General features: G+C 39.8%; 1 non-coding gene across 1 annotated transcript; it reads right to left on the reverse strand.

Moving 5' to 3' along the window:
* Positions 1-6,129: 6,129 nt before the first annotated feature.
* LOC127576327 (U6atac minor spliceosomal RNA) lies at positions 6,130-6,261 on the reverse strand. The gene has a single exon (XR_007957227.1). It is a non-coding gene; the product is annotated as a U6atac minor spliceosomal RNA (small nuclear RNA).
* Between the last annotated feature and the right edge of the window lie 4,487 nt (positions 6,262-10,748).

Here is a 10,748-nt window from a genome sequence, read left to right on the forward strand (position 1 = left end):
CCAGCATTGTCTGTCTGAAGCCTCTTCCTCTCTATCAAGTAAAACACTTGATCTCTTGGGGCTGGGCTCCTTCAGTTTCATGACAAGAGGATAAAGTTTGACAAAGTAATGACACAAAGCCTAACTCTGAAGCTGTTGATTTGACTTAAATGTTGGAAGAAATGAACAAGTAGCTCCAGCATATCAAAGTTTAAGGCTTTGTTTAAAGTTCAAAGAAACATTTTTGTTTGCAAAAGGCAGGGATAACTTGAAATATGATCTTTTGATTGCAGTAGTGAGCATGAAAATGCAGATGTTAATCATGTATAATAATAGCTAAGACATTCAGTTTCCTAAGGAAATGCTAATTTTACTTAAAAAAGGTCTGTTGATTTGATACTCCAACTATTACTGATAGCTCTGGCAATGGTCATGCCCCATTGGGACTAAAATAAAAGTGCTTGACTTAATGTACAAAGAGTCATGCCTGAACTTTAAAAGAAGACAATGAAAGAGCTACATGAACACACACTGCAGATTTGAAAGTCAAAGTGTGATTGTCTCTTGAAAACTGAGCATTTCTACTCCTCACCATGAAGATATAGTCAAAGTCTGTGAGATGAAATTAAGTTATTTATGAACTTATTTAGTTATCTTCCAGGAAATGACCAAACTCTACTTCATTGTGTGTGAACAAAATTAATCCAAAATTTCTTGAGTCCTGCCCTTCAGCATACCACCTCATTCATTCCTTCACTAACAGAAAAATACTGCCGAAGATCTGATAATATAAACCAGTTTCAAAACATTAGAGCAGATTTTATCATTTCACACTTCAGCACCCAAAGACCCACATTGCAGAAAATTGAAATCTATCCTTGAATCTCTCTTAAACCTGAAACTTTCCTCAATGTGCAATAGAGATGCAGTGACTCTAGATGGCAGTCTCAGAGTCACTGTGCTGTAGCTAAAGGCTTTGATTTTGAATCAATTATATATTTAGCAATTAGTGATTTTAGTGACATTATAATTTACTTCTGAAATTAAGCAAATGATGAGTTCTTGGTTTAGGTTTAGGTTAAACTCTCAGGATGAATGTCTAGTGTAAGCAAAATGTGGATAATAATTAACGGACATAATGTCCTAGAAATTTAATTGCATATTGTAAAACCTTTGTATACTTTTTGAGGGAACTTTCATCTCATGGACACAGACCTGTTGGACACTCAAGGAGTGCTAGTCCTTGTGATTTATGTGGCAATAATGTTTTGCATAGAAAACCCTAAGCACCACGTGAATGCAGTCTACCATTCCTTGAACTTTCAGAAAGCTTACACTGCCATCAGATCTGTGTGCCAAGTCTAGCTGACAGTTTCGCCTCCAAGAAAAGAAGATTAAATCCTTAAATCCTGAGTGGTGAGCATTAGTAACAGTGGGAAGTAAACTATGAAGTATGGTGTGGTTCAGCTGCCACTGTTGGAATAAAGAGGAGACAAAAGGGACCGCAGCTGCTAGAATTTGGAACAAAAAACAGAATGTTGGAAGAACTCAGCGGGTCAAACAGTATCCATTGATACAAAAGGTGAAAGTCAAAATTTTGAGTCAAGACCCTGCATCACAACTGTGGGAACAGTCTGGGTATAGGAAGTTTAGAGTATCAGTGGCCCTCAGCTCTGCAGATAGAGTTTATGGCAGTATGCTAGCAGAAGATCATAGATCTCTCTATTACCTTTGATGACCTAGCCTCCAGATGCTTTGCTCCTTGGACAGCGGGAGGCAGGAGTATGACAAAGATGTACCATTCAGGAGTGTGACAAAGATGTATCATTCAGGCCTCTGTCTGTACTGATTGGCAGCTACTCCACTTCTGTATCTCCTCAGACTACCACTGAAGCACTCATGGGAAAGTGGTAGTGCTTGGACAAGTGATGAAACAGCTAAAGAAAGGTTGCCTTTCCAGCCTGATTACACTCTGTGGCTCCCAGTCTCAAAACCCCTGTCCAACACATTGCACACCTCTATTAGAGGTTGTAGAATTGCTATCAATAAGGCAATAAGAAAAACTGTGAGGGGTTCAGAATATTCCCTAATCAGACAAATGTGATCCAATTTCAGTGGGAGGACATTGCAAACAAGTGTTGCTCAAGGAATAATTCACCCATGCACCCTTTACATGCTAAATGATCTGCATGCACCAGCATGTAATGTACATGGAAGTGGTGGGTAAAATTTGCAGAGTTGTGAATCATGCTTGCATGATTAACACATACAAGCATCAAGAAGCACCGATGCCATAGACAGAATGTTGCACTATATAAAAGGAATTTTTTGAGTCATATCTGTAATGTTAAAAACATAGGGTATGCTGCTGGTTTGAATAATTCAGATATGATATGCTTGCTGCTCATTGCAACATCTTGTTCAGTGATAAATATCTCATACTTTTTCTGAATCCATCATTCATTAACTACTTTCTCCCATAATCTCTTAGTATATATCGATATCGTCTGTATATTTTACTGGGGAACAAAATAAAAGAACAGAGAGGATTATGCCCTTTAAGATTTAACATTAAGCTTTTATTCAAACCATGTCTATCATGTGAGGTTAGTTATATCACACCTTCTCTGTAATGCTAATGAAAAATACTCTTTGCTGTAATGCAACAAAGACTTATATTTACCTTGATAATTTCTCATCCATTTCAGGACATGGCAGGTGCTTTATAGCCAGTAAAGTAGATTTGTTCTGTTGTCCCAATTCTATTAAATCCTACAAATATCACTTTACAGAGTGTAATGGTTCCTTTCTGTTTGCACAGTTGTACAAATGGACCTAAACTGTGCAACCAAACTGCTCTGAACTACACTTCTTTTTGTTCAGAAAGATCTGTAGTTATTCAGATTTAGAGTCTCCTTTCTCTTTAAGTCATTTCAAGAATCCCCTGAAATCTTTCTTCAATGGTAATCAAATAGAGTTAGATAATTTATCCTTTTAAAAGGACAGGAATGCCATTTTAAGAATCAATGTTTATTACCTAATTGTCCTTGAGCCATCTTGCTGGATCACAGCGGTCCTTCTGGTGAAGGTAGTCAAAAAGTGTTTTGGGATATGGAGTTCCATGACTTATCCCCAACACCAAAGTCAGGATGGTGTGTGACTTAAAGGGGAACCTGGTGTTCCCGAGTCCCTGCCGTCCTTGTTCAAAGAGGTAGACCTATTGGACTTGGGAGGTATCCTCCAGAAGAGAAATACTTATGAATGTGTCTGAAACCAATGATGCAGTTAAGTTATAAACACTTTCTGTATCTTGTGCACATCATGTGTTTGTCATTTTCTCGTGAATCAAATCAATCATAGCAATCCAAGAATAGACTCTGAGCCATTTTCTACATTCAGTAAGTATGTGTGTGTGCGTGTGTGTGTGTCTGTGTTTGTGTCTGTGTCTGTGTATGTGTGTGTGTGTGTGTGTGCGTGTGTGTGTGTCTGTGTCTGTGTGTGCGAGGTGGTTGAGTGCAGGAGACCTGCCAGGAGAAATGCCATCATTTGAAGGGACTGGCAGAAGGTGGGAATCTCTACACCTCAGAGAAATGCAGCAAGAAATGTCATGACCCACCAGCTATGTCAGCATGAGCTTAACACCAATATACATACCGGTCTTTCATTCTCCCTCCCTCCCTCCCTCCCTCCCTCTCTCTCTCTCTCTCTCTCTCTCTCTCTCTCCTCTTTCCATGTCCATATGTCTGTATCTCTCTCCCTCCTCTTATGCACAAACACAGACAGACATACACACAAACATCCCACCATCTCCTACACTATCCCACCATTAGTGTTCTGCCCTCTCCACACGGAGGCCAATTTTCTGAAGGAGCGATAATGAAAAGCTTACTCAATGCCCTTCATGTTCTCCACTTAAGCAAAGGCAACAAGAAACAGAAGGGAGGGCAGCCTACAGGAAGGGGGCGATTACCCTTGCCTGTCCGCAGTGGAAGGAGTGATTCTCTGCTTAATGGACAGGGGGCCATTCAGCCTTGGCCTCCTTAAGAACAAATGCTATCTGCAATCAGTCAGATATGCTCACTAGCAACGTTTCAATGTGATTACCACATCAATTGTGATTTACATAGAACATAGAAGAGTACAGCACAATCCAGGCCCTTCGGCCCACAATGTTGTGCCGACCTTTAAACCTCACCTAAGACTATCTATCCCCTTCCTCCCACATATCCCTCTATTTTAAATTCCTCCATTTGCCTATCTAGTAATCTCTTGAATTTGACCAACGTACCTGCCTCTACCACCGCCCCAGGCAATTTGATCAACATCACCACCATCAGTGCTGTTGCATCAGATTTGTGTCTTGCCTTAAGGGTGTAATTATCTTCTGCTTTGTCTTTGAAGGTAATCGGTAGAAGCCACCAACTTCTCCCTCTCCAGAAGAAGGTAACATGGAGTGAGAGGACTGGAAGGAGCAGGAGGGACCACTGGAGGGATAGGGGAACAAGGATAGTAATGACAGTGATGATGATATCAAAGACAACAGTACATCATTGCGCCTGACACCACAGAACACCACCTCAGGTACTGACATCACGAGGGATGAGCAGATCAGAGAGACAAGTGTCACGGGGAGATACACCAGGCACTAGCTGACTAGTATCATGCGATGTATGAGATCTGGTTGCAAGAGGGTTCAGGGGATGGATTCTGTGTATTTGTGTTGCTTCAGGGCTCGGATGACCACCGTGAATAGGATGCTGTTATGACAAGATGCATGGCATGATAGCTTGCACACAGTCAGAAGGAAATACAAATGTTCTTTCCTTCCAACCTTCACTGTTGATCTTAATCCCACTCCTTGCATTTAATCTGAAATCAGTTCCTTGGAATGCTTGACATCTCTGACCCAGTTCTTAACACAGGAAACTGTTCAACCTATGTCACCACCACTCCAGAACCAAGGTCACTGCAACTCAGTCAAGGAGAAGCATATTGGCACATTCAGAGGCCAAGTTCCAAACCATCATAGACGGTAGTAGAGAATGGACCTCATCCTTAACATTTACAAAGCAAAAGTCCTTACTTCACTGCACCGCACTGTCCACTTACAATGAAGGCCCATTGTGAGATCCTGGAAAATGCACACTACTTCCCCTACATCAGGAGCTACCTCTCAAAAAGTATGAACATTGATGATATTAAATTCCTTTTACATATAGCTGATTTGTTGTAGAAACTGACTGACTGTCATGCCATAACAGCTGATATTTCTTACAACATAGAAGGAGGCATTTTCGTTCCTTTGAGTTTATGCCAGCTCATAGAAAAATCACACTCCTGTACTGATTTTACCTGTAACCTATTTTCCCCATCTTCTCATCATCTCCCCGCCCCCAGATTCTACCACTTACCTACACACTAAGGACAATTTACAGTGAGCAATTACCGGCCAATCAGCACACCTTTGGAATGCTTGGACAAACCTGAGCATTCAGGGGAAACCCACATGGAGAATATGCAAACTCAAGTTCAAGCTCAAATTCAAGTTTATACATACCCAGGGTATAAATGCCATGAAAATTAGCTTTTCACAGCAGCAGCATAGTACATTACAAACATTAAAACATAAGTTAACATAGACTTAAATTGGCATAAATTATACATAACTTACATGACAAAACAAACAAAACTAAACATAATGACATCAGTGCAAGTTGAGGGAGAGTGAAAGGAAAGATAGTTCAAGGTAGAATTAGGATTTTTCTGGTCAGTTCAAGAAACTGATGGCAGTGGGGAAGAAGCTGTTATTGAACCTTGAGGTGTGGGTCTTCAGGCTCCTGTACCTCCTGCCTGATGGCCGCATCGAGAGGAGGGCATGGCCAGGGTGACAGGGGTCCATAATGATGGATGTTGTATTCCTGAGACATTCCGTCTTGTAGATGTCCTTGATGGTGGTGAGCGCTGTACCCATGATGGAACTGGCTGAGTTCACCACTCTGTGTAGCCTCTTACATTCCTATGCATCGGAATTCCCATACCAGGCTGTGGTGCAACCAGTCAGAACTCCACAGAGACAACACTGGAGGTCAGGATTGAACCCAAGTTGCTGGAACTGTGAGCCAGCAGCAAAAGTAGCTGCACCACTGTGCCATCTAAACATGGTTAGATTCCACTAAGTCATTGGCAAAGCAACCCTTTAACCATTTGTGTTTACTAACACCATTGGGGTCCCTTCCATCCTTATCGAGGACAGTGCTAACGTTCTCTCCTTCCACACAATACAAAGTGGCTATCATGATTCTATCGATTATGAGATTCCAACCTCATAAAACAACAATGATGCTGTAGGTCTCCTGATGAAAGAATAATCTCTGGCAACGTCAGTGCAAAAATCCAAATCTGTAAGCCTCTATGAGGCATATAATTGGTTGTTAAATCGGTAACGTCATTGGCACAAACCCTTATGTGTGCTTGCCAGCATGGATAGCACATGCAATTAAACTACTTGTGTGGTCAGCTCAAGTATTAACTCAAATATCTAAGTAACCAGTAAAGCAGAGTTCAGAACAATTGTATCAGGCTAAGAACATCTGTTAGAACAGGATGCTTCAAGTGCAAACTTTGTGTCCTTGGTTTATTTATTTTTCTATAGACCCCTCCTATTTCCACATTCAAGGAGTGTATACTTGAGAAAAAATAAAAGTCATTCAAAATGTAGAGATTATAGCTTATTATATATCTAATTATCTTCAGATCTCTTCAAGGACTTTCTATGTAATGACATCATGTTCAATTGCAGTAGCTGCATCATTTCTTTTAAAGCTGTAAACGAGTCCAACAAACAGCTATAGAAATGTAAGTCGGTGAATTTTTGGTTGGATTCCTACTGTCATTACTGCAATGAAAGCCATAGAAAGCTCACAAAAATGGTATATATGCTTAAGACATTTTTCCAGGCATTGACATCACTTTGACTGAATCTACAGTAGACTGAAGGAACATTTTTAAGAGCCTTCGACAGCTTTCATTGCAATTGTGACTGTTGGATGCTATGCGAGAGTTCTCCCACTTTGACTTCTAATGGTTGGAGTTTTCTCTGCTTATTTCTTCTTGTGAGTGTTGGCCTATCTCAAGCAACTGGCCCAATGGGACATAATCTTGAATTCACTAAGTCTATAAAGATAAGGTTTCAGAGTTGCTGTTCTGAATGAAAGAGACTCATCGGGTAAAAGGTTATTGATTCAATTTCTGATTTTGAAGACTCATCAGTAATTTATTTTAAATTACTGTTCCCAACTTACACTTTCACTCTTTGATGAATCAAGAATTCATTATCCCCCTTTGAATATTTGAGCTGAATTCACACTTACTGTGGGGTTATTCTCAAAGTTCTTTCCCTCCTTCCAATAGGCCTGAACTTGATACCTTCCCTCGAAGACCATTAACTCACTAGGGAAGATTTTATGTGATATCAACACCCATAATGTAGGAAAGAATTTGCGTTTGAGTATCACCTTTCTTGACCTTAGGACATGCACAATATAGCATAATCAAAACATTATTTTTAATATGTAGTGAAATTTTAATGCAGTAGCTGTGGCAATTGTATTTCAAACAGCAAAACAGCAGAAACAATGACATGACAATGACTAGACAGTCTTTTTTCCGTGTTATTAGTTAAAGAGTTAATATTGGCCAGAGTGAACTGCTCTGCTCTTTTTCAAGGTAATGTTATGAAACTTTTACCATGGTGGGAAAAAGACAGAAAAGGCAAAGTCAACCTCAGTTTAAGACCTTTACCAAAACAACAGAAATCTGACAACGCACTTTGTACTAGGAGTTCAAATCTGGATGCTGTGTTCATGATTCTGGAATGGGACATGTATCCTTTGGACTGAAGAACCAAGAATCCTACCAGAGAACTATGATAGTTCTCCATAGAACAACATCCATTGTGAAATCTATTGCGATAAGCTAAATCCTAGAATTCCCAATTTAGTTGCTTTTTTTGTTAAGGAGGGATTTCTTCTTTCCTCAAAGTCTTATTCACCAGTAGGTACCTTAGGAAATTAAGCCATAATAAAGAATGTCTGTTGACAACACTTTGTGCCAAGCAGTGAGTGGAAGTGAGAAACATTAGGGTTTACAACAAATAGTCAGTTGTGCAGCAATTGGCAGTCAATCTTCTCAAGAAACAGAATGCATGCCCAAAACTACAGGAAATTCAACCAATAAATGCAGGGCGAGTTCTCAAGAAAAATAAAATAAGTGCAAATTATGCACATACGCAATTAAAAAGTTCCATATAACAGTGTGCACATCATCCTTGATTGACAGCGGAGTTATCTAAACTGACAGTCTCTATATGAAACCACTTTATTTAGCAAGTCTTCACAATAATTGGTGTTATCCACGATCCTGTGGTTTGTTCTTGTTCCATAATTTCTTATGTGTCACTAAGGTCCTCATCACTAGGAGCTGAAATATCTCAGGCTATCAGTACTTGTTACAATGATGGCAAAACAATTTTTCTGTGCCCTTGTGTAACAACTCCTGTCAAAGCAGCCCAATTCTATTTTAGAATATGTCTTGGCAACAATGCAATGTGGTTTTAAAATGGGAATTTTAACCAAAATTTGACCCAAGTCCACAAGAAACTATAAATACAAGAGAACAGAATATGTACTCCCTACAACATCTAAGACATTCTCTAATTGGATAACTCTCTGATACAAAGACCTATGCACCATTCTGCACAGAGGTATAATTCTCAACATTTCTCACCTAGTTTTATGTCTTTGCAAACTGCAGGAGTCCAACTATTGAGAAACAGAATAAAATAACCTCTGTCCTGAATAAGAAAATAAAAACTCCTCTTAAAATTATTATGCAAAAAAAATCCTCAAAAACAGTGCAGTTCATTATTTTTAACCAAAGCTATCCATTTGGTCAGGAAGAATCTTAATCGACAGATGGGAACACTGAAACATGCAAAACAAAATATGTGGATTGGAAAGATTACAAAGGACAATTGGAAAGGTTTCAAAGAATAGAGTCATAGAGTGATAGAGCATGGAAGCAGGTCCTTTGGCCCATCGAGCCCATGCTGACCATCAACCACCCATTTAGGCTAATCCGACACTAGTCACATTTTATTCTCCCCACATTCCCACCAATTCCCCACCAATTCCCATCAATCCTAATCACCTACACATGAGGAACAACGCACAGTGGCCAATTAACCTGCCAACCAGTACATCTTCAGGAAGTGGGAGAAAACTGGAGGAAACCTATGCAGCCAAAGGGAGAATGTGCAAACTCCACACGGAGAGCACTGAGGTCAGGAATGAACTCAGGTCACTGGGCCTGTGAGGCAGCAACTCTATTTCACTGCACCACTGTGCCACAAAACAAGTGAAAGAGATTCACTGGTGATTCACTTTAACTTAAGATGGGGAACAATTAACAATATCACAGTCTAAAAATGAAGATGAAACTTTAATGCACACAGTCAATGGAACTGGAGAGTTAAAGTGTGCTGAGCTTCCATTGCCAAAGAGTCTAGCGTCCATTATTTCCAATTTCAATTCACATTTTTGGAGAGTCTGCAACACCTTTTCAAAGCCAGCAGGCTCCTAATCCACCCATACTCTTTGAGACAATAAAATGCATCCTAGTTTACCCAAACAGAGGTTCAGGTACTTTGTAGGCAACAAAGGTTACTGGCTTATCATTGACATCAGAAAAGAAATCTTTGGAGATCCTCTCAGATGGAATTTCTGGAAAACAGTGATAGGTATCCTTGATGGCAAGGTTTCGCAGAATAAAATACTTTTCACACTGTAATGAGATAAGGTTGACAAGAGGAGGAAAGGGTCTGGAAAAAGTTCCACTCATTAAAAGAAGAAAGAACTTTAATGGTCAGCTAAGTTATGCCCCTTACTTAATCAGAGCCATTGAAGTTAACAAAGAGTTAAAGCAATAAAAAAACAACAAAATCTTAAAAAGAAAGAAAGTAAAAAAGTTTGGAGATGTAAGAAAAACAAAAAGATCTAAAAATAGCCAAAACTTTCTCCAATAACAATATAGAACATTTCTAAATGTTTTAAATACTTTTGAATACTTTAAGCACTTAAAAAAAAACCTAAATTGACAATCTACTAGAAGTACTTGAAAATTTTGAAACTATTGCCAAGAAATTCAACCCCAGTTAGTGGTGTGATGTAAGCTTTATAATAGTGGCTGTGCATCCCACTCCACTTCCAAAATTTGATTCAACACTATCCACAGTGTAAGTTGTAAAGTCTGCCAGGACCATAGTGGGAGTAGGGTCTCAGGGACCTAGTCATCATTCACACTCACTCCACTCCTGGATCTGAGCCCTCAAAGAGGTTGGCAGTTGCAAAACCCATATGTGGCCATTAACCAACCATGGGAAGCCAGCACTGCTGGCAAGATGGATCAAGTACAATCAGGTCCATTGTCTGTCCCTCAACTAGAATAGATTACTGAGTTTCACTGATGTTTATGGGACCTTCAGTTGCATTCAGTTCAGATCGCTCCATCATAGGAAGGATATGGCGGCTATGGAGAGGGTGCAGAAGAGGTTTACCAGGATGCTGCCTGGATAAGAGCGTTTGTGCTATAAGGAGAGGTTGGACAAACTAGGGTTGTGTTCTCCGGAGCTGTGTAGGGGAGACCTGATAGAAGTTTATAAGATTATGAGAGGCATAGGTAGAATAGACAGTCAGTATCTTTTTCCCAGGGTC

This window comes from Pristis pectinata, chromosome 11 (genome assembly GCF_009764475.1).
Source record: "Pristis pectinata isolate sPriPec2 chromosome 11, sPriPec2.1.pri, whole genome shotgun sequence".
NCBI lineage: Eukaryota > Metazoa > Chordata > Chondrichthyes > Rhinopristiformes > Pristidae > Pristis > Pristis pectinata.